Source organism: Neopelma chrysocephalum, unplaced genomic scaffold (genome assembly GCF_003984885.1).
Source record: "Neopelma chrysocephalum unplaced genomic scaffold, ASM398488v2 Primary Assembly neopelma1_45, whole genome shotgun sequence".
Classification (NCBI taxonomy): Eukaryota; Metazoa; Chordata; class Aves; order Passeriformes; family Pipridae; genus Neopelma; species Neopelma chrysocephalum.
This window is the reverse complement of record NW_020897704.1, coordinates 17,561,994-17,585,711: the sequence shown is the minus strand read 5'-3', so window position 1 is coordinate 17,585,711 and position 23,718 is coordinate 17,561,994. Positions and strand designations below refer to the sequence as shown.

The window sequence follows — 23,718 nt, the reverse complement described above, 5'->3', positions numbered from 1 at the left end:
CCACGGTGTCACCCCGGCGGAAGCAGACCACAAACGGAGCGACCCAGCCATTGTGTGGACGCCAACAGGGAGCGATGGGATAAAAATTAAGGCGAGCTACAGGCTGAGTGACCTGGTGACTTCCCTGTTTTGTCTTGAGAGCTGACAAAAGAATTCCTGGCCTGCCCAAGGAGCTCCTCACTTCCTCTGCACAGCTCTTTCCAGCCTTGCTCAGGCTCCGGCATCACCCAGGGACATCTGCACAGGTTATTTCTCATGCTTCCTCTAAACAGCGCTCAGCAAAAATGCTCTGATTCAGCAAAGCACAAAGCCGTGCCCATAAATCCCTTTTATTTCAGTGTGACATAAGCAAGTGTTTAAGTGGCTTACTGTATCGGGGCTGAAATGAAAAACCGTCTCCTACGGTTCTTAAGTCCATTTACAACATCAAGCAATAACTCTCAGGCGAACTTTAAAGCTGGGAATGCTGCGTCTTAACCTCAAAACACTTGGTGCTTGAGCCGTGTAGTCAGAATTAAATCTAATTCCAACGCCACATTTTAAGCCAAGCAGGGTATTACCCGGCAGACGCCTAAATCACCGCTCTGAGCGCGGACAGCCTCGGAGGCCTGATTTCAGTTATATCCTGAGATAAGAAAGTCCTTTCCTGGACAGACCAGCTTCCTCACTAGAATGAAAGCTGTGCTGGTTTGGGTCACGTATTGTTCTTTCTTAAAAATAATACAGATCTAAATCTTTTCAAATACAAAGGGAAGCAGAACATCTTGCACCCTCCCTGCCTTCTGATGTCGAGGCAGGAGGAGAAGTGCATTCCCAATGCAGACTTTTCACTATGTTTGACTCTTTCACCCTTGTAACTCTTTCCATTCCCTTTCATGGCCAGAAATTAGACCATTTTCCAGTTTAAAAGTATACCAGCTTCCAAGAATTATCCTCACTACTTGCAAGGCAGGAGTGAAGAGTGTAGGAGCTTTGTTATGGTTGTTCAGAGTATCCTCTGAGCTCTGTAGCTGAGGCTGAACACAGTGAGGTAACACAGTTTCCAGTATTATTTATTATTTTTAGTCTAGAGGATTCACTGGCCACAGACATCTTAAACCTTACAGATTTGCAACCCTTTCAGCACTCAGGAGAAGTGTGTCTTGACTCAGTTGTTTGTGCAGGTGGTTGAACATGGACACCTGCTTTAGGCCAGCATTTTTAGGTCAAGAACATGCCAGAGCTGTTAAAACCTTGCTTCAAACTGGGATCCTGTAGCTATCTCCTCCACTTTTACCTGGGAAGCCCATGTTGCTCCTACATCCTTTCTGCACGTGCAGCAAGCTGGTTGCACCCAGCAATGGGTAAGGGCTGCGTGGGGAATAAATAATAAATAAATAATCCTGCAAATGAAGTGGACCAGCTGCTCCTCCCCCCACCAGCCTGAGGCTCTTCCCTGCTGGCAGCTCTTTCATGTGGATGAGTTTTAAATGAGTCAGGGAATGGGGTTTCCATCCTCTCCTGACAGACTTTCCTGCACAGCCTCATAGACCTGGTGGATCAGCTCCTACCTGGAGCTGAGGACAAGTCCTGGTGAGAGAGGAGAGCCACAGTCCCACTTGTCTCTCTGTCACTCCTGATGGAGCAGATGACAAACTGTTCACATTGAGCACTAATGGGCATCTTTAGGTGTGGTGAAACCACTTGATTCATATGAAACCATTACAGCCAAAGGGTTGCATCCTATGGGAAGTGGAAGATGAGTGGCAAGGGCAGCCCATGGCCTCACCCCACCTTATAGACATTGGAACTATTAATTCATAATATGCTATTCATCCATATGCAAAAGTAATGCCCAAAGACTGAAAACCAGCCACTATCACAAAAGAAGCCATTGCAAAACATAGTTTTTCTCATGCCTATTTTAATAAGATGACAGGTAGACAATCTTCCTTGCTGCCAGCTTCCCAGTTAACACCCAAAATAACTTGTCCTGTACATAAGCTTCTTCTGATCTAACTCAGCGCAGCCAAACTGAGAACAGCTTTATTTTGTGAACTTTTTTATTTCCCCCAGGGTGAACTTATTTTCTAGATAATAATCCCTTTACGGTAAGTTCTGCAGTTTCATCCCATGTTTGCACATTATGTACAAGAGCTGTGATCCATCATTTGGGTTGCCAGTCCCTAATGCAGCCCAAAGAAATAAATATCAACAGCAGAGCTAAAGTGAGGTGCTCAGAGAGAAAGGGGATAAAGGATCTCTGGAGTCTTTGCACAAGGACAAGCAGTGTGGTCCTGGGACAGGTGTTTCATTGACTTTTAAGCATAGCCATGTGTCAAGAAAACCATGATATGTCCTTGGAGGGTCTCGCTTCCCCTGTAAAAGCCCCGTATTTACCCTGTTTGCTATGCACAAAGGATACAGCACAATCTAAGGGGAAAGGATCTAAATTATCTACCAGGGAAACCTTTTACCAATGAGGGACTTTGCAGCCTTGTATAATTTACATCAACTCTGTGGGGACTCCTGGTCAACTTTTGGTTCATTCCCTACAATATCGTACAGCACGCACTATGAATCATCATATGATAATGACCATGTGGCAATAAAGTACACAGCAATAGATTATTATTGTTATTATTATTATTCCCAAAGATGTTAGCGTGTCTGTTAATCTCTCCTACATCTGACTTTTTAAATTCTTTGTAAACACACATAAAAATTTAATTTTTTGTAGAGTTTCACACTTCAAACATGGCATATTTTCAGCAAACTGTTCCAGATATCACTTGTTTGTGCATGCAGACAGGGTGTAATTACATGAGAGAATCCAAGTCTTCTGGGAACACATTCTCAGGAGGTTTGGATTAGTTATAGAGGAAAACAGGACGATTTATTTGCTACTAAAACAAGTGTGATTTGCTGGAGAAAAAAAAAATCAATGTGGGTTCATAGGAAGATGACCAAAGTGACCCAAGGCAGTGGAAGCGATAGTATGTGTGAAATATTTTTAAAGGACAAATTAAGATTTATGGCTTAAAGTGTCCTTTTAGTGCTCGTTGAGTGTTTTGCACCTACTGTATCACTAAGAATTGGGACGTGTGAGCACTGAGGAACCTGATCAATGGAGCCAAGGCACTGGGCAGTGCATCACTCAGATACTGTAACATAGTGGGTCAATAGGTAGCACTGAGCAGTGTTATATATAACACATAATAGAAAACACACTTTCAAAAGCCATTCCAGATATGGAGAAAAAAAAAAAGCAAAATGTTAATATGTACACTGAAGTGTTGGGTTTTTATTTTTCTTTCTTCTTGTTTTGCTAACACTCTAAAACCTCATATGCTTCCAGTGGAAAAATATGTCACCAGGTTGTTTTCCAGCCACTGATAATCAGTGGCTTTGACATATATTTGATGTTGAGAGCCAGGGTTGTGGCTGGTGCCCAGGCTGGGCAGCTGCCAGCCGTTCTGCCTGAGCAGCAGCAGCTGACGGAGTCCGTGCAGGGTGGACATCATCCCCCAACTGGGTTTCACAGGAAGAATGGGGTGAGATGCAGAGCACATTCAAATGACAAGCAGCTGACTCATCCTCAGAGATGCAGGTGTTTTCAGAAACCCGCCCCACCTGCAAAAGTCTGGTTTGACCATTTTTGCTCCCACTTCATCTCTCGTGAGCGCATCCAGTGCTGAGCTGGGGCTGCAGGGCTGGGACCTCTCATGTGGGAACCTTCTGCCTGCACACCCATATGGGTGAGGGGCAGAAGGGCTCCTACCAGCCTTCTCCTGTCCTGACAGCTCCTGATGCTGAACACTTGTGTGTCTGGTGAGGACTAGAGCTCAGACTAGCCCCACTCTAGTCTCAAGCAGAGAAAACCACTTTTGTGCCCCAATTCATCTCCTGAGTAATGCTGGGATTTTGCATTACCTGTATTGAGAATGCTTCAGCTATTGGTGCAGCAAGACCAGGTCATCTCTGCATCAGGGCATCTCACAACATAATAAATATGGACAGTCTGTAACCTCTGCATAGGAGGGACGCCTCAACTTAAGCCTGTCTTTTTACCATGCACCTCTGCCTTTTAGGAGCAAGGGAAGGATGCTCCTTTCTGGAAATAAACTCAGCAGCTCTTTAGTACCATGCAGAGTCAATGCAGAAGAGTTAAGGAAGAGAAGCAAAGAGAGAACAGCCTGATGTAATGTGTGCAAACTCAGTGGCTGGATCTGATATCCCTGAGCCCTAAGTTCCCAGGATTCAATACCCATTTTGAAGCAGCCTTCTGACATGTACACACTCAGCTGCACCTGTGAGAGGGGACTGAGAAAGTGAGGACACAGCCTAACACTTTTAGATTTGCAGATTCCCCTCAAAATTGCCATCAGCACTCCCACAGCATTTCAGAAAGCACCTTTCACGGTGCAACAGAAAGGCAAAGCAGACTTGGTGCTTCCCTACAGTTCTCCCTGGTCTTGGTGAGGAACAAGTCCCTTTCCCACTGATTCCTACCACCTCCTGCAACACAAGCCCATGTGACACCTTCAATGGCTGCATAACCACCCCAGCATGGATGCAAAGCATAACAGGAAGCCCAGACCACTTCAGACAGAACTTCTTTTTTGCAGTCTTTTGGCCTTTCCAGTTCAGAACTGAAGAAGACAGTGGAAGTCATCTTCCAAATTTATTTTCCAGCACATTTCCACGCTGGGGTGTGGGTACACAATGGAAGCACTGTATTTGATTACATATCCCCTAATTCATCCCAGTGTCCCCTTGAGTACCCCATTTCACTGGGAAATGAGAGTGTCTGGTGGTGGACAGCACACACGTGGCAGCCACGTGTTGAGGTGATGGCTGTCTTCACAAAACCCTGGCTGGGGAAAGCCAGGAGATACACTGTCCATGCACATCAAGGGCAAAAATATGTTTAAAGGTGGAAAGAGCTCTGTCCACACTCCTCTCTCTAGGACAGGTGCCACGTTTCAGCTTCAGATTTTGTGCTGTCTTTCCAAGCTGCTCACTTGATGTGGTAGCTTTCCACTCCCAACTTGTCCTGTGTAAACCCAGGGTCAGCCTGTGGCTTCTTCACTATCTGCAAAGCACTTTCCAGTGTGAAATATTTCAGCTGGGATGGATGGGGTGCGAGCAGCACTTGCAGCGTGTGTGGTACGGCTGCAGCCACGTTCAATCCCACGTGGTCAGGAAACCCAAACAAGAGTGGGTTTATTTTGGTTGGGAGATCTGGGGACTTCTAAGAAGAAAAATAAATAAATAATCTAAACACAGAGCCTGAGCCTAGTGGGTTGGCAAGCCCAACAGCCATTGTGAAAATGTTATGTGTTACATGTGGAAGTGTACGTACAAAGGATTTCTGTAGGCAAAATGGAGTATCAACCTCTTTGTAGTTTGCAGCTTTCTAGGAGATTTTCAGCGGACCTTTTAACAGTGAATTTAAGTAAAAATAGGTCAACCTGCCTACCTTTTTTCTGCCCTCAAGAATTTTTCCCAAAGATTACTACAGTAGGTCAGACCACATCCAAACAGTGCAGGCAGAGAGTGAAGAGAGCATTTAGCTACCCACTAATGATCTTTTCTTTAGGGTGGGGACACAGCAGCTGTTAAGCACCACATGAAAATGTCACACAGAAACTCAGGACAAGAGCAGAAGGATTGTGTATCTGTTAGGAAAGGAGCAAAGTGGGTTGTAAGCAAGAAGATTTTTGATGGCATTGGAAATCAGATGGTCCCACCTCCTCTGTCTCCTTTGCACTTTAAGGCTGGGCAAGTCCCACCTCACCTTACAGAGATGCACTCAGGGTATCTGGTACCATGCATGAGGCCTCAGAGAAATATAACACAGCCATGAAGCAGGGATGCACTGGGAACGGGTGGTACATCAGGGTTATCTTCTACTTATTTTGGCAGGCAGCCTACTAGAGGTAAAGACAGGCAAGGAGGAAACCTTCAGGCTACATTGACTTGTGAGTAGGTGGAGTGCAAAGGTGACTTGGAGCAGAGGAGGCAGGATCAAAACCCGTGTGTTTGCGATTCATCAACATGAAAGTGCTCCCAGAAGCTCAGAACCGATCAAATATCTGTCTGGGGTCCCTTCTCAGTGAGAGATCAGAGAGAAAAGCAGTCAAAGTCATTTTTGGTCCTTGACAAGATTCAACTGCAGAGCAGAAGACAGGGCTCCAACTCATTGTACAGCCTCGGAAAATTGTTTGTGGCTTTCTAGGACATGGCACATACTGAGATTTACAGGAGGGCTAGGGATTAAGTTGTTAAAAGTCTGGGAGAAGGAGAAATATCAGGGTATGCTGTTAGTTGCAGCAGTCCCTGAGGCTATGCTGGGCAATGCACTGATGGCTTAGGGAACCTGAGAGATGCAGGGACAAACTGGGATTTGGAGCTGAAGGAGACTTGCAAGCAATTCCATCACAACTTAACCTTGTCAGACCTTGCTGCCTTCTGGGCAGCAGCTCTGCTTCCACTGGGGCTGCAGGGCAATTCACTCCTTCAGCTGCTGGAAGGAGCAAGCCAGCAAGGATGACTGGAGATTGGCATTGATGAGTGACCTTGGGAGCCAGCTGTGCACCCAAGCACACCCCACCCTGTGATGAACCATGAGGACCTCTGGGAGCCACTGCTACCTGCTCTTCCAGCTGACCCTACAGCATGTGTCCCCCCAGCTTCCCAAGAGATGGGGCATTTATGGGATGGCTCCCATCGAGATGAAGATTTTGGGCGTAGCTCAGAGGACCAGGAATGCTGATTGCCTCAAACCCAGAGTGTTTTGTATAAAAGGTACTCAAGGTCCCTGAGAGCTGAGTGTGAGCGTGGTCCTGTGCCTGACAGCACCTTTTGCTTGTCCGAACGATCCAGCTCACAACTAGGAGGTCATAGCGTGCCTTTGTGCATCTTCAGGGGACACCACTAAGCCCTGACCCCAAATTTGGCTGATGTTGGATCAACACACTCCTTAACACCTTCTCCATGTGTCACCCCTCTCACAATGCATCTTTTCCTTCTCCTTCACAGTCCTACCAGATTGCGGTTTGAGACTTCAGTCACATCCCAGCCCCTTTCCAATTCTCCCTGAATCCAACATTTTGTCCCTTGTCCATGAGTGCAGTTTGCCTTTGCTGTCTGTTAAGCTGCATTTCAACCTGCATTCAAATCTTCTGCTATTACTCACACAGTAACAGTAGCAACAAAGGGCATATGTACGACTGTAATCACCTGTGATGTGTGGGACTGGACTCAACAATCTGAAAAGTCTTTCACAGCCTTATGTCCCTACTAACAGCACACGGTGCACTAACTGAAGCTCTTGACCTGGCTAAACAATTTGACAGGATCTCTAGGGAAGGTGCTCTCTGCCAAGTGATGCTGCATTGCTGTATGGCCCTGAGTGACCCAGTGCCATGACCACAGGTATCACCAAATATCGAGTTGCATCTTTAATACAATAACCATTTCAGATGTGCAGCAACTGACTGGACTGCCACAAGCAATCTACCAGGAGCAATGGGTAGCTTGCCCAAAAGATTTGTGAGTGGCTCACTGGTGTGTCTATGCTCAAATAATGGCAGACATCCCATATTTCTAGCCTGGGCATTTAAAACAAAAATTCACCTCAGAACAAAATGTTTATTTTACATGTGCATAAATTCACATGCTATGCCCCACTGGTGCACTTCTCCCCTGTGTGGGAACTGATTTGGATGGAGCCGCTCACAGCATTATGGATGACCAACGCCAACTCCTTCAGATTTTTTGGTCCTCTGAGGGACACAGCTGACCTTTGCAGCAGCATGAGGTGGTGCTGAGCTGAAGACCCTTCAAAATATCCCCTCTCACACCAAGAAGCAATATATCCTTGGCTCCTCACAGCTTCTGCCACAGCCCACTTTGCTCAGCAGCACAGCTGGGCTGCAGAAACTGCCCCATGAGCAGGCTCACCCTCCTGCAGTGGCACATACCTGCCCGACATCGACACTTAAACACGACCTTCAAAATGTTAATATCTGGAAGAGGACAGGCTATCCGTAACTTATGTCAGGAGGGTCGAGCCAAGCACCTCTGAGCCACCAAGCCAAGCCGGTGCACCATCGCCCAGCCAGGGTCAGCATCGCGGGTCCAAGTGAGTGTGCAGGCAGCACTGCAGGCAGCAGTGTGGGCAGCAGCCCTCCCGCGGGCCCTCTGCAATCGTCCCAAGGAGAAAGAGATCAGTCTGATGGTTTTAGCTCCATCGGGATCTCTCTGGTGCCTGAGAGTAAGGGAGTTCTAGGCAGGGAAAATGGCACAGGCACCCATACCGGTAACAGTCCCCTTCATGCACGGGTGGGGGATGCTCATCAGACCCCGGGGGCCAGTCTAGAGGTAACTGAGTCCAAGACACCCAGATATCCAGCTGGCACCGGGCAGAGCCAGGATTCAACCTCTCCCGATACTCGAGACACCGGGTAAGCCCGGTTCAGCCATGCCCATGAAGTACAACGCGCAGGCACAGGCACCACACCCCCTTCCCGGTGAAAAAGGCGAGCGGTGCCGGGTTTTTTGTTCAGGACAATGTTTTAAAATCCCAAACCAAACCAGCAAGCCGGGAGTTCAGCTTTCCCTGCGACCTGGCTTGCCTGGGAGAGGAGATTTGCTAGCTCGCTCACGCATCTCTGTGTGTTGTATTGCTAAACCGCTGCCAGGGCTATTATTAGAAACAATTGTCTCTCCTGGAAATTTTATAGAGAGGTTTGAAACAACTTTTCTCCTGCCCTCCCCAGCAGCCAGCGGGTAACAATGCGGCCAAGAACCCTCCTTACGCGGAGGTTGTCTGCAAGGCGTGCAGATATATACACCCATACAGACACAGTTTGAAAGCAGAGCTATTCATTTTCCTTTCCTAGCCCTGGATCTGGAGCAACTTTTCTATTCCTGATTCAGGAAAAGGTGCACGGGGGAAAGGAAAAACAAGCCGGGGGCTTTCCCCTTTGCGAAGCCCCCAGCTCTGCATTAAACTTGCTGCAGCCATTTGGGAAGAGAAGGAGCAGTCCATCTTGGCAGTCAGTGGGGACAGCCAGCCAGATTGCTCGGGAAGGGGGGAAGGAATCACAGCACCGGCTTCTCTTCCCCCCACACCCTCTCCTTCCCCCAGCCGCCGCGCTCGGCTCCGTTACTCGCCCACCGAATTCAGGGGTTTGGGGACAGGGTTTTTTTTGGGAAGGCCAAAGAAAGCATCTGCTGCCCACATTTCTCCCCGTTTGAGGTAAATGGAGGGAGGGGGCGTGGAGCAGCCCGCACACTGCGGCTGGGCTTTCCCCGGGGGCCGGGGCTGGAAGGGGAGCCCCGGCCCGCCTCGCCTCCCCCTCCGCAGACAAAGACCCCGTTACCTTCTCCCGCTGCCTCGGCGGCTCCGGCGGCCCCTCAGCTCAGAGCCCGGGGCGAGCGCATCCCCGGCCACACCGCTTCTCCAGGCCGAGGCTCTACCGCCCCGCATCCATCGCCCGCCTCTCCGCCGCGCGGTGCGCGGGATGCGCGGCCCTTCCCTCCGCTCCCCGCCGCTCCCGGCCGCTCCTACGGCCGTCCCATCCTCCCTGCCGGGATGCCGGAACCCTCCTTTCCCCTCTTCTCCTTCTCTTTCCCCGCCTGCCGGCCCCCGGCGCCCCGGCTCCTGCGCGGCCGCTGCCGCGCTGCGAGGCTGGAGCCGGGGAGGGAGGAGGAGGAGGAGGAGGGGGAGGAAGGAGGAGGAAGGAGGGAGGAGGGTATCGAGCAGCAGTTGGCGCTGGGTCATGTGAAACAGATGAACCCAGCTCGGGGCCTGCCAACATCTGGGCTCCCCATCGCCTCTGGGAGGAGGATGAAGGGATGGAAGGACGGAGGGAGGAAGAGTGCGGGGTGGCGATGTTCATGCCCCCTGCCCACGCGTGCACACCTTGAGATGATAACGGAGAGGAGCGAGAGCAGCGGGCATGCTCCGGCTGGAGGAAGAGGAGGGCAGCGACGGCCTCGGGCACCCATGGGGCTGGAGGCAGAGCAGCTCCTGCCAGGGTGCAGCTCCAGGGGCTAGGGGCAGCCTTCCTTCTCCTGGTGATTTTTCCTTCTGCTCCTGGTTGCTCCTGGTGAAGGGTGCTGCTTGTGATGATCTAAAAGTGTACCTGGCAGCAGCGTACTCTGCCCAGCAGTAGAACCTCTGTACAGACTGCACTGGAGTAGCCCTCATGCAAGGGTGTCAGTGTTAAAGAATTAGATCAGTCAAGAAGGACAATATGTGTGGGCCTCTAAAAAGTGCTGATTTTTGGATTTAAACGAACACAGCATGAAGAACCTATGCCATGACGCCTGTGGTTAGAACTCTGACTTGTTGCTGCTGCTTTGCCTCCCCATCAGCATTTTCTTTCTGTCACTGAGGTTGTTCCCACTAGGAAAAACCCTTAGGTTGCTGCTGTGCCACACTCTGGCACACTCTTCCCTCTGGCTGGGAAGAGGTCTTCTTCTTCAGGAGGGGAGGTGTGGACGTGAGGCCTTTCCTTCATTTATTTTCAGTAGGCATTCATGCCACCATGAGGATGCTCATGGTGAGGGTGGAGCTTGGGCTTACACAGGATACAGGAAATTTCCCTTTTTACCTGCAAGAAATTGACAGTCTCTCTCCTGACATAGTGGTGGTGAACGAGCTGGATGCCTCGTTTTAGCTGAGGGTGTTTCTGGGTTTGATCTGCTGTCAGACTGAAAGTCAAGATCATGCCAGCATGGAGATGCCATGAGACTTTATGTCCTCTCCTCTGCAATGGCCTTGGAGGAGCAGTGGGCTGCAAAGTGCTTCTGGGTACAATAGCCAAATCCCGGAGCACGAGCACAATTTCCTCTCCTGTCTTTAATGGCACAGACATAAAACTAGAACTGCATATGCAGCCACAGGCAGGCTCACCCGTCCAGCTCACTCCACCCAAGGGGATGGTTTTGATTAAGGGGATAAATATAGAGGCAGTTCTGGCCTCTGGCTGCTGAGGGTTAAGACCAAGCAGCTGAGGTGGCCCAGCTCTGCTCTGGAGGCGATCCTGAGGTCAGGACATAGGGGCAAGAGGCAGCAAAAGTATCCATCTCTGCTCCAGGAAACGCAGGAGGACCACGGCTGTGTTGCAAGAGTAAATGTTGGGGTTTTCTGGGTGTATCTAACCCACATCTAGATCCAGCCACTAAAGTAGCCCTGAGGTGCAAACTACCAAAACACAAACTTCAAAACCTCCTGGAATTTTAAACCCATAATTTCAGAGAGTGGTAAAACTTCGAGTTGTCTCCTAAATGCTGTTTTGCCCTTTCCTTCAACAGAGGTCACAATACCTCTCAAGCAAGTTCTGCCTGTGGTGGTGAAGATGAGTATGAGAACCTGAACCCCAGCAGCTGTTCAGCCCTGATTAGAACTAGCAATGAAAAATCACCTTCCCAAGCTGACTTTCCCTAAAACAGGAGGTGAAGCTCCTTCAAGGGTGCACTCACCATGAAGGTGCCTGATTGTGCTTATTGCTCTCTATGAGTAGGCCAGGGCAATGGACTTTGTCTTTGGGGTAGGATGATCCTTCAACTAGCAAAGCCTCAAGACAATTTCCCCATGCATTGCTGCATGGCACATGTTGCCCTTCCAGGTAACTCTCCTGGCAGGATCTGCCTCCAAACCTAGAGCAGACCCAGGATGTGCTGCAGCATTATTCAGCTGGTGATAAAAGAGCTTGCCTGGTGGGTTAAATAACCAGCAGGAGATTGGAAGCCTCTAACTGGAAAGTAATTTGTTTCATGCATAGCAGCAAAAACTGGAAAGCAAGGCTTACTCTGCCCAGATTAGCAATGTTCAGCTTTCAGATGAGGTGTGGGGATTTTCGTTATACTTAGCTTGAAATTACAGGCTCCCTACAACAGTTCAATCTCTTCCTTTGGCACAAAAACTTTGGCATGAGTTTTGGAATAGTTTGGAGACAGCAAGAGAGCATCCTTTCTCATGCCCCATGTTACGGTGGGGTTGTCTACCAGGTGTGCCCAAAGAGCATCCCATCACTGTGTGATCCTCATGGTGTCCTCCAGTGTCTTTGGAGCATCAGTTGGTTTGTGTCACAGCAAAGGGCCTGAGTCACCAATTGACTTACAGGTGTCATGTGATGGAAACTGTCTGGGATAGAGATGGGTAGGGAGATTCTTCATTTCCCTGGGTACAATGGATCAGCACCTCTGCAGCCTTTGAGATCCACCATGCAGGAAGAGAAGCTGGACCCTCATACCTGTGAAACTTCAAGCTCCATCACCCTCAGATCCCTTGTAAGGAGATGACCTTTCCTACCCATCCAAGACCATGTGAACAGCACTTCCCCAAAAGGAAGTTCAATATGATTCGGTACAAAAGCTTAACATTTCCTGCAATGGTGGGAGATATTCCTGCTACATTTCCTTTATCCTCTAATTCATGATGCAATATTCGTAATAAAAATAAATTACTGGTCTGAGTGAAGACGACATCCTCTAGGTACCTGATGGAACTAACAAGGAACTTAGAAATGGGACCTATTTCTTATAATGTGAAAAGACAGTAGAGTTTTGTCCTTGCTGAGAGCTGATTATGACTACTCAACCAGAAAGAGTTGTTTAGCTCCAGAATTAGACAAGGAACCAGAAGGATAGCTGCGCTGCAGTGTAAAGTCAACACCTTGTACCACCAGGGGTTTGCTCTCCCCTTCTTCCTCTCCCAAACATACATGCTGTAACACAGATTTCCTAAACAGTATCCTTTCAGGGGAAAAAAACCCAGTCATTCACCTCATGCATATTCTTCTCTAAATTTCCCAGTTATAATTCAGCAGCAGCAGAAGCCCTTTTCTTCAAGGAACTTCCATAATCTCACAAGGTCTCTGGAGCTGGCACTACCCAAACAATACACCCTGGTAGCAAACACCTAGTCTGGAGGCAGCAAAGCTGCTGTCATTGCAATGATTAGAAGCAGGGAATGGTTGCACTTCTCGCAAGCTGGTTCCTATCATGGCAAGTCTCAAAAAGAGAACAGTAACCCAAATATTTACCTCTGACATACGCAAAGTGAAGCTTCCAGCAACCAGATGCCTCTGTGCCAAAATAACAACATGCTGATTCCTTTGTCCTGGCTTCTGATAGCAAGGCAAGGAAGAAACACCGTGGCCTTGTGCTGGAGAATTACTGTTGACAATTCATTTCCACTCTTGTTAGCAAAGATTAAAGAAGCAAAATACTTTACAGGGAACGTGGTGATAGGACTGTGGGTGCCATCAAAATGTGTGAGCTGTTACATGAACATTTCTAGTATTTTCAGAAAAGCTTAATGAAGATTGTCTATCCCAGAACCGCATTAATTAGCACTAGTGGGTTGGAGGAGATGTCGTGTCATAAAGTAATATTCACACTTAGTCCACAATTTGCATTCATAAGAGGTGCAGTGCTTTACAAAACTTAATGTCATTTCCCCCATATGGTATATCTGAAACCCATGGAAAGTGAGGAAAGTGCTTTCAAAGAATATTTAGGATTTGCTAGAGGTATCTAACTGCCTGCCTCCTTGTGGGAGGTGTTCAATGGCCTATCTCTCATTGATTGCACAACTCTTAACTTGTAATATTTGAGTGGCAGTAAAAGATTAAAAAGCCTCCAAACTTAAAAAGCAGCATGGGCCTAAGTAACTTGGGAGCTGAAATCCATTTCTGGATATGATATAAGCTGTTAGGCACATGAATCTCACTGTAAATCAATGCAGCTGACTTATTCTAACCATGACAAGGGTCAGCCAGCCCTAAAAAATGAAGTATCAGGTTAGCCTATGGGTTGATTCACATGGTTTCTCTGAAATTCATGGTATAACATGGTCTTACTGCTCATGGGCTCTAATGCAGGTTGGCTGGAGAAGACGCAGTGGCGTCACCTCTTTTCATCTGAGACAATCTGTATCCTCCACTCATTGAATATGCCTCAATATTGGGAAGCAGAGAAGGCACTGACAGGACCCAGTTGATCACTCAAGCCACCAAGCTGCTCTCACCCTCTTCCAGGGACTAGGGCCAGCAAAAGAGAGATAGAGGGTTACATGTACCACTACCAAGCCTGTCCCTGTCACTCCATTTTACCTCTTTAACAGGTTGTGATGAGTTGTGACCTTGCGACAGTTCATGTTAAGGGTTTTGGAACCATGTGGAAACCACATTCAAAAAAGCAAAATGCAATTACTGGGTCTGGACCTGCAAACAGTTTAGGAGATAGGGCACATAACAACACCAACTGCCACGGTGCAGTGCACTTCCAACTGGGAAGATCTCCAAGTTTGCCAAGCGAACCACGAGATGTTTCTAGTTAAGCCTTCCACAGAAACACTTCCCTTCTGGGATGAATTGTGGGTGTTATTCCCATGTCATGCTTTCATTAATTTCCAGGACAATCCCTTAAGTAATTGGGACACAAAAGGAGGGGGGAAAGGGAGAAGCAGGACTTTAGCTTTGGACAAAATAAGCCTCCAGGGCATCTGATTAATTTTCACACAGACTCTACTTAAAGGATCTCAGAGAGCTGAAGAGGGAAGTAAGCAGGCCTCGATGTTCCCAAAGAGCTGGTGCAATAAATCCTCCCTTCATTAGGCAAAGAAAGTGCATGCTGGCAGGATTATTATGCAGGGAAGTGAAGCTCAGACTTCACGAGGCAGCTGAAATGGATGGTGGGGACAAGCCAACTCCAGCTGGTTGGTGCTATGACCCTGGGCTGGCAAATCCTGCCTGCTGCCTCCAGCTCCAGCCCGGAGCTGGTGTGGAAAGGGACAGGAGTCACGTGTAAGTTGCCTGTGTCCCAGTTAGCTCCGAGTAATCCTGGCATCCAAGAGGCCAAACAAAGCGAGCAGCTGAAGTGTGCACAAGGGACTAAAGATGAACTGGGTGTGCCACCAGCCCTCCCGGAGTGACCCATGACTCAGTGGAGTGATGATAGTGAAAGGGGCCATTCTTGGAGTTTCCCCCTCCTTTGCACCCACCTAGGTCTGGGACCAAGGGGAAGAGAGAAGCATATCTTCCTGATGGAACCTGCTGTGAGACATCCCTGTCCTTGCAAGGGGAATAGGAGGCATGAGGGGTTCCCCTCTCTGCTGGAGGTCAAGTCCTCACAAATCCCTTCTACCCTCCCATGGGGCAGAGGGGACACATGGGACACATAGGACCCTGCTGCTCTTTTCTTCAGAGCTGAGCAAAGCTCTGCCTCAGTCAGTATTTCCAGAATATTGCCATTTTCACTTGAAATGGCCTGAAAGCAGAACAATTCAGGAAGGAGCAGATGTGGCAGGGGTCCTTTCCATCCATAAAAAGGGATGGATGGTGGTGGGAGATGGGGAGTCCTTTCCCCAGGGGAGGAACAGGAGCTCTAGAAAATGCTCATGATGCTGGTAAAGGGCACTGTTTAGCTGGGAGAGACCTGGAGAAATGTTCACAGACCACCAACATGGCCACAGGGCAGACAGAAGTAAATTGCAACTAATAAGAGGAAACATCATTTATCCAAAGGCAAATGAACTGCTGAGTAAATGGCAAATGAGTAAATGGCAAGAACCTGAGAACAAGGCTGAAACAAGGCAAGATTATTCTCCCTGTGCTTTCCTTAGATGTTGCAGTTGACTGGTGCTGGTGAAAATCAAACAGAAGCCTTCTTGGATGCCAAAAGGCAGTACAGGTAATTATGAAGGACATCAAATGAGTCAGCTGAGAGAGCCAAGCCCAGAAATGTGCCTCCTGTTAGGCAAAATCTGCATGTACCTCTTGCATTGACCTACATAATGAAGTGTTTGCTATTGTACAGAAGAATAAAGCAGACTAATTCTCATTTGCTTGGCTTTTTGTACTGAAATAGCCTTTTTACTTCACAGGACTTCAGATTTGAAGACTATTTTTGTAGCTTTACCCTGCCTTCTACTGAGCATTGCAAAAGATTGGAAAAGATTTCTATCTCACATTTTGTGGAAAAATCCTGAGAACATTTCAAAATGGCATTGAAATAATTATTAATAGCTTTCGGCAAATAAATGTAACAAAAATGTAACCAGTTAGACAATGTTTCGGTACATCTCTGCAACATTAAAAATGGGGCTCAGGAGATATTAAAGTGACACAGCAAAATGACAATTTTAGCAATTGAAAAAAAGAAGATACTGTAAGCTTGCATTCCCTTTTCTCTTACTTTTTGGTCATACTTTTTTATTTCTTAAATTGTTTTTCTCTGCTCTATTGCTTGATCAAACAAAATCAGAGAAGTCTCCTGGCTATAGCAGGAAATATCTGTTCAGTCCAGAGCTCTTGTAGGTGTTAGTAGGGGGTAGCCTAATTTCAGATGCAGGTGTGGTTTTTAAGGTAACCTTTTCTTCTTATTGAAAGTTTTCACTACCTCTGTGAAGCAAGATCATTACCTAAGTTGAACAGATGGGAAAATGGAGTCATAGAGAGATCAATTTACCTGGGTAAGATCCCATACCAAATTGGAGAGAGAAAGAGTGAGAGAGAGAGACAGACAGACCTGGGAATAAATCACAGGCCTTGTGACACCAAAGCCTTTGTGCTGGCTTGAGACCCCTCTTCTTTCCCCAGCTAATGAATTGATGATTAACAAAGGCTGCTCCATTTCTGACAGTTTAATCGTCGATTTCTACTTTACACTTTGGTTCACTTTGGCTGTTTTTAATCTTTATGAGGCAATCCTCGCAAAGAGAGGAAGCAAACAGAAAATAAATCTCGGAGCAAGTAAGCCCTCTTGTCATAAAAGTGCAATAAGCAGATCTTATATGTCAGAAAATATTTATCTGACCAATAATGTTTGCATTTAGACCTAGTCAATAACAAACAACCAAATTACATTTAATATGAAAACATTTAAAATGGGCTCATCATCTTCTAAATAAACATAGCACTAGTCATAATGGTGCTCTGCTAGAGCTAAAGGCTCAGTGTTACTTGATTTATTGTTTAACTTGAGTCTAATTGCTGCCTATCTGATGTCTCTGGGAGCACGGGCTTCTATCACTCGTCTGAACACAATTTCCTTTTCATTACTGAAGCACACCAGGAATAAGCCCCAGCTCTCCTGATACCCTGTCCAGGGTGGTCACCTCAAGACTATTAACCCTCAGCTAAGGAGACTGAAATGTTTGATTAGTTCACTCCGTAAAGGTTGGTAATTTCCTCTCTGTATGTGGCCTGATTTCTGAGCACAGTTTGCTCCAACTTATGGCCCTGTGAAGTCTCTGTTTGCATGGGCCACACAGACCCAGAGCTGCTAGGGAGCAGCTCTGAGAAGGGCAGGAGAACCTGGAAGTGTCCCAGTGATGGGACTCAGCAGTCTTTGCTGGCTGCTGTTTATGACAGGAGAGCCTTGGGTATCGATGCCTCCTTGAGGACTCTTTATATCTTTTATCTAATGGCTGTAACAGGCCTTGCAGACACATGTGAGGCTGTAGGATAAGTGGCAGTGATATTTCTCCCCCAAAATAGGAGATGAGTAGCTCAAGTTCATACAACCTGAGGGTTGTCTCAAACCACAGGGCCCCTGCATTTACCTAGTATCTGTGGCTTCAAAAACATTCCTCTTGCTCAACTTGTTATCTCCTGCTCCATTTTTTCAGGAAAGGATGGATCAGCATGATGATTCATAAAATGTCGTCATTATACATCTAATCCCCACTTTAAGAACAACTCTAAGCTGGCTGACACCACCTCAGAGCTAGGATTTACAGACAAAATGTGGGACTTGCACCATAGGCACCTTTTCCCCATGACCCCCTTGACTGCTGGAAGTGGTAAACAGAAGGTATTTTGTCTCTGAAGACTGATAAGCTCCACTGAACTGATCAAATACCAACAAACCCAGTACTTTTGGCTATTATAATGGTAGTTTCTGCATCTCTGTAGTGTCTTTGCAGTCTTTGAGCTACGGAAAACTGGGTGCCTGTTTTTAGGATGGGGAAGGACCCGGTTATGATTGGGTCATTTCTCAGTGACATTCTGGCTTGTATTATCCCTCTATCTTCACTTATAACCTGAGTTTGATCATAACACACTTCCCTCTATCCTAGGAGGACTGTAAAGTGTAACTCATTAAACTCTGAGAGGTGAATATAGAATTCGGGCATAAGTCAATTCTTGCTAAAGTGATACCTTTTGGAATGACTCCTTGGGCTTGTTTCATTTGAAAAATGGTGAGAAATTTTATTCAGATTAGCTATAGCAGCATGTGCCACTGGTTAGATAGGACACAGCAATTAAGCTATACAACAAACTCATTAATGTTTGGGTTCTGGCCTTGCAGAAACACTGTGATGGTGACTGTACTCTTTGTTTATAAGATTTTGAGTACATTGAAAACATTTTCATATTAAGTGTGTTGGAAGGTTTATTATTAAAGCAGTCAAAAGGCTTAAGCACAATCATGGTTGATCAAATACATATTTTCAGGCAAACCAAGAATTTCTGCAGCGATTCTTATGGAAGGTTGCATGGGAGAAGAAGAGGAAATAAAACCCAAGTGCCCCATGGTCCCTGATGTTTGCAATATCACTGCTTAACTGCAGGATACAACTAAACTGCACCTCCAAAACTGGGACAAACACCTGCATTGGGAGTCAACTGCATTAATGATCCTTTGCCTATTCAAACTGTAACAAGGGAAACTAATGATAAAAGGCTCTCCTATGCCTTTTATGTCTGCAAATTCCTTAGGAGCACCACGGGGCAGGGCTGTGCTGCTCTCTGGGAACCGTGGCTTGGATGCCCCCATCTGACAGGCACGTGGCTGGAGGAGGGTTGCCCATCCCCAGAGGGTTTGTACCATCTCAGAGGGGCAGTGATGCTATTTCTCCACCATAGCTCAGGCTTCTCGTTTAGAGCAATGCTAATTTTCCTGTCCCTGGGCTCGCAGGCAGACGCCTCTCCCCCTCCTCCTCATCCCAGAGACAGCTGCCTTTCTGCAGTGACAGTGACCTTACGATCTGAGAGCACAAGGTTGCCAAATCTCATGATAGATGACGTTTTTCTGAAAACCTGCTCTTCTGGGCTGTTTCCAGAAGGTGAAGGAGAATAGAGCCCAGCTCTATGCATTTTATTAATTCCATTATTTTAAAGCAGTCTTAATATATTCAAGCCTTAACAATTAATATTTTCAAGCCTTAGCAATTTTGAAAATGGAGTGTGCTTTGCTGGTTAGAGCCAAGGGAATAGCCTGATATATTAGTATAAACTTTACTGTCTGGTGATGAACATTTGCATATGGAAGACCCTGTCCTAGTCCATTTTACGACAGTAAACAGTTTTCTTATGGTTTCACTGATCATTGATTCCTGAGGGGACTACTGTACTTGGAAGGTCCAAAAAGCTCAGCTGCCAGCATCATGTGAAGTGAGGTCTGAAATAAGTGGGAAATAAATGAGAGGAAGGTGGACAAAGCCAATACTTAAAGGGGCACAGTGGCAACTCCTTTGCGAGAGGAAAAACATTTAATTAATGTTCTTTCTCCATAACTTGCTTGGAAACACAGACTGAAAAGCTGACCTGGGTGGTCTTGTTTCAAGGGAGTTAAAGGAAAAATGTTTTCTTTGTGCAGAGGAACCTAGAGAAATAGGCACAAGCTTTTCCTGTTCCAAGTGGGAGAAAGGAGTCAAGTATGGGAACAAGTGCTGGGAGGCAGAGAGGTAGGCAGAAAATGGGAAAAATGCTGCCTATAAATCTGATCCTGGAAATCCACAGTGCGGACGTCAATCAAGAGGGAAGTTTTAGTGAGGACCAGCAGCAGATTTTGTGTTGCTGATGACACAACACAGTGACTGTGTGTCCCAGGGCCTGGACTGGGACAAGCCTTCTGCTGGGCAGAGCAGTGCAGCATCATATGCCAACCCAAATGAATTCAACTGGTGAAACACAGTCATTAACTAAACCCTACTGCCATTATCATTCTGAAAAATAATTGAGAATGGCAAAGCTCCCAACACCTCCCAATGCCCTATTTGTACACAGGTCTCTCCCTATTTTATAGTCACTGGTTTTCTCCTTTTCCCTTTTTATGGCTATTATTACTGGAATTATTGCTGTGCAAACAGTTAGTCTGTCTATGTGCAACACTGAAGTTACAGTTTCACTCCTAGATGGCAGTGTAAATTATTACATGGGCTACCCTATAATCTTTGGTCATGTTCCACAGCAAGGTAATTGATTCCCAAGTCACTAAAGCTAACTAACATGACTATAAATCTAATGCTTGAGCAGTGTTTGCTATTAAAAAGTCAACATCTACAATAGTTACTACACTGCAATTACTGAGAAAACGCTGATTTGCTCTAGACTGGGAGCAGGGAATAATTGTAGCCTCTCTTGAGACCTAGAATGTGATAATTGGTGGTGAATGGTGGGTTTTTCCAGTGGTGATCACATAGGTTGTGTCTCTACTTACTTATTCCCAGAGCCCTTACAGCATCACTGTTCCTGCAGCTGCCAGTGCTGGGCTTGGTACTTCCACCTGCATGTGGCCAAAATAAATAAACCCTCTAGAAAGAGCACACAAATTCAGATTTTGAGCTGGTGCAGGCCTACAGTGAAGTCCAGGGACTGTGCCAATACACAGAAACCTGCTGCCTTCCTCTGCCATTTCCTAAGTCAAGTGAGAAATCTCATGACCTCTGAATTCAGGCCTCTGGACTAGAGCCTACCTAGAAATATGTAGGTTTTTCAAGTTGTGTCACTAGATTTTTACCTTAAGGATGATGTACTGGATATGTGTGCAATGTGCTCTAGCCTTTGATGTTTCAGAGCAACTGAGGCAGTGTGCAGCAGTCACTGCTTTGCTCTTCAACCTCATGGGAATAGTTCTGGAGATCAGGATGTGGCTGGTCACTGGCCTGGTGGCTTTCCATGCCACCATGTCCATGGGGAGGGAGGACAATGTTACAAGGCTACCCCCAGGAACAAGGATGTCAAATCTCAAGGTTTCAGATAGTTATTTCAGCTAAAATACAGCCAGCACCCAGACCTGGAGAGTGGAGACCCCATAACAGGCCATTCTACTGGTGTCAGGGAAAGAAAGCACAACATTTGAGAGGAATTGATTTCAATAGCAGCTTACCAAATATTTTATGTAGGGTTGTGCAAAATATCTGGAGGGAAATCTGGAAGTCTTCCTTTTTCATGGCTTTCACTAGAGGTTCTTTTTCCTGCTGATTTCCCCTTGTGGAGAAACAAGCAAGCCCAAGCAAATAAATAAGACAATCCATAGGAAATACCCCATTTCCCTCTTATCCTTTTATTCCCTCAAAACAAAATCCTTAAACTGCTGGATGGCTGAAGACAGCTTGCTGCTTATGACAAATAGACTGGAGAAGCTGCCACCTGCTTTGATGCTCCGCTGGGTTTTTTTCCAAAGTAGGGAAGACAACTGATTTCTGCACTACCAAGTGACCAGGGACAAAAATCACAAAAACAATGGTGCAGGATTGAAAATGTCCTTTTTATACACTCTCTGGCAGAAACAGAGAATAATCATAGTAGTAGTAGCAACAGTAATAGTAATAGCTTAGAAAAATTATTCATTTGCTCCTACAGTTGAATACTAATGAGTGAACAAGTTAAACATCAGCATCCTCCTCATCGCTAACATAGCATGAGCAGAGCTCTGCACTGCTTTGGCTCAGGATGGAGAGGGACATAGATATGGATGCAGGCTCTGTGTGGCAGCTCCCTGCAGGTTGCCTGCATGGAACACCTTCCCTCTTTGCAGCACTTATCCTGCAAGCTGTGGTGACTGAGGGCAGATGCTTCAAAATGATCCTAATGAGCAGAAGTAGAAAAGCAGTCTGAGGGAAAGGAAGAGGGGAAGAGAGGAAAAAAAACCCCAAAGAAATCCAGATGTAAAGGATATTTTTTTAAATGAGTCCGTTTAGCAGTGACCGTATTTATATTACAGCTGAGCACCATTTTACTTGTGTGGCGGCTCATACATCATTGTGCTAACGAGGTAATGAGTAACTAGGTGCCTGTATACTACAAGATGCTTTATTTCCACAGAACAACCCAAACCTTCTAAAAATAAGGTTTGAAACCCAAAACCAAACAGCTGGGATGCTTTGAGAATAGCGGTAAGAGAAGGAAAGCGAGCCCTGGGTTTAGCCCTGTCCCCTTGGGAGCTGCTTGGGGTTTTAGAAAGCACCTTTTCTTGGCTTTCCTGCAGCCACGGACTGACACATGAGCCTGTGTTCCCTCTGCTCCCACTGGGTGAGTGTGAAAGGAGCAGGAAGAGGCCCCTGTCCGGCCTTCATTCGGTAAACAAAAGAAAAAAGAAGTCCGCATTTACCCCCTATTATCCTGCAATTATCTAGACCCACACGGAGCACTGTGACCTGATCTCTGTACTGCCCTGCAGTGCCAACCAGAAATCCCTCCAAAGCTGAGCCATTCACACAGAACCAACAAGGATCTGGGTGCTTATGGTGGGACTGAAATCTTAAATACCTCCAGTATGTTCATTTATTTATGACTTCTTCAGCCTACAGTAACTACAAGCAATAATTGGATTGTGCTCGGCATAGCTGGATTGATTTGCTACTTAATAATGAAACCAGGTCCTCTGTTGATAATGGCATCCCTAGAAACGGGGAGGTCGGGTGAAAAATGCATTCAAGGCACAATGCTAATGCTGAAAACTCACGTGGCTCTGGGTGCAGAGCAGGATCTTTGCCAGATGCAAATGTTGTACTGGTGACTGTTTAAAACACGGTCTTTGTGGCCTCCTGTGCCTTCCATGAAATATTTACCAACTTTGGCAGGGCTGTTATTTAGCATTTTGACAAAGGACAGAGAACACAGTGTATTTTTCCAGAGTTTCCTGAAGGTCGTGGCTAACCCTCAGTGCAATCTGCAGTGGCCTCTGGTTGCCTCTGAGGGAAAAGTGGCATTTAGACTGAATTGCAGAGCAGCACTGGGGAGCCAAACTACCCAAACCCCTGTCTTCATATGAAACAAGAGCCTAAAGTGGCATAAATATGACCAACCCAGCACCTGCTGTGCAGCCCTTTGTGGAGGGTATCCATGCAGATGGGGCTGTTTCTCCCGTGCTGCTCCCTGTGCCTTGCTGGCAGCACAGGCAATGAAATAGGAGCAGGTGGCTTGTGCCTTGCTGCTCCTTTCTTCAAGCAAGGGCCCTGCCTCTACTGGCAGCAGCTTAAGGACCAGAATTATGGCTACAGCAACTCTGAGGTATGTTTAAGGATGCCCACTCTGGAGACATAAATATAATCTGACTTTCCCCGGACTTTGCCTTTTTGATCAACCATCATGCTCTCTGACTCTTTACTGAGCCTGTGGCTGTGGGACGCACTTGCACTGAAAGCCACATGAGGTTTCCTAGGGAGTTGATACGTCCTAGGATGGCTACAACTCAAATCACTCCAAAAAGTGCTTTTGCTGCTGCTTTGCATCCAGCACTGGCCAGGCTGGAGCAGCTGACCTTGCATTTTGGGTGGTCTATGGGCACAGAAGATGCTTTTGAAAGGGCACATTTCCTCCTGTAGTACAGTGGCCAATGAAGATAAGATGTACACAAGCGCAGCCCTGTGAAGGTGTGGGCACAGGTGGAGGCCCTGGTTTTCTCCTACTCCCCTCTGCTCATCCACCCTGGATGCAAAAAAACCCTTTTACAAGGAAGAGATGTCCAGGGAGTGAGGAGATGCAC

General features: G+C 46.7%; 1 protein-coding gene across 7 annotated transcripts in view; it reads right to left on the bottom strand.

Annotated features, from left to right (window-relative positions):
• Positions 1 to 23,718, bottom strand: part of FRMD4A (FERM domain containing 4A) — a 367,435-nt gene that overhangs the window by 137,382 nt on the left and 206,335 nt on the right. Inside the window, exon 1 of one of the 7 annotated variants that reach the window (XM_027679516.1) lies at positions 9,372 to 9,574. The exons of the other annotated variants lie outside the window; for them this stretch is intronic. The gene's annotated coding sequence lies outside the window, so the exon portion shown is untranslated. Of the gene's footprint in view, positions 1 to 9,371; positions 9,575 to 23,718 lie in introns of those variants that run through there. 7 annotated transcript variants of the gene reach the window in all.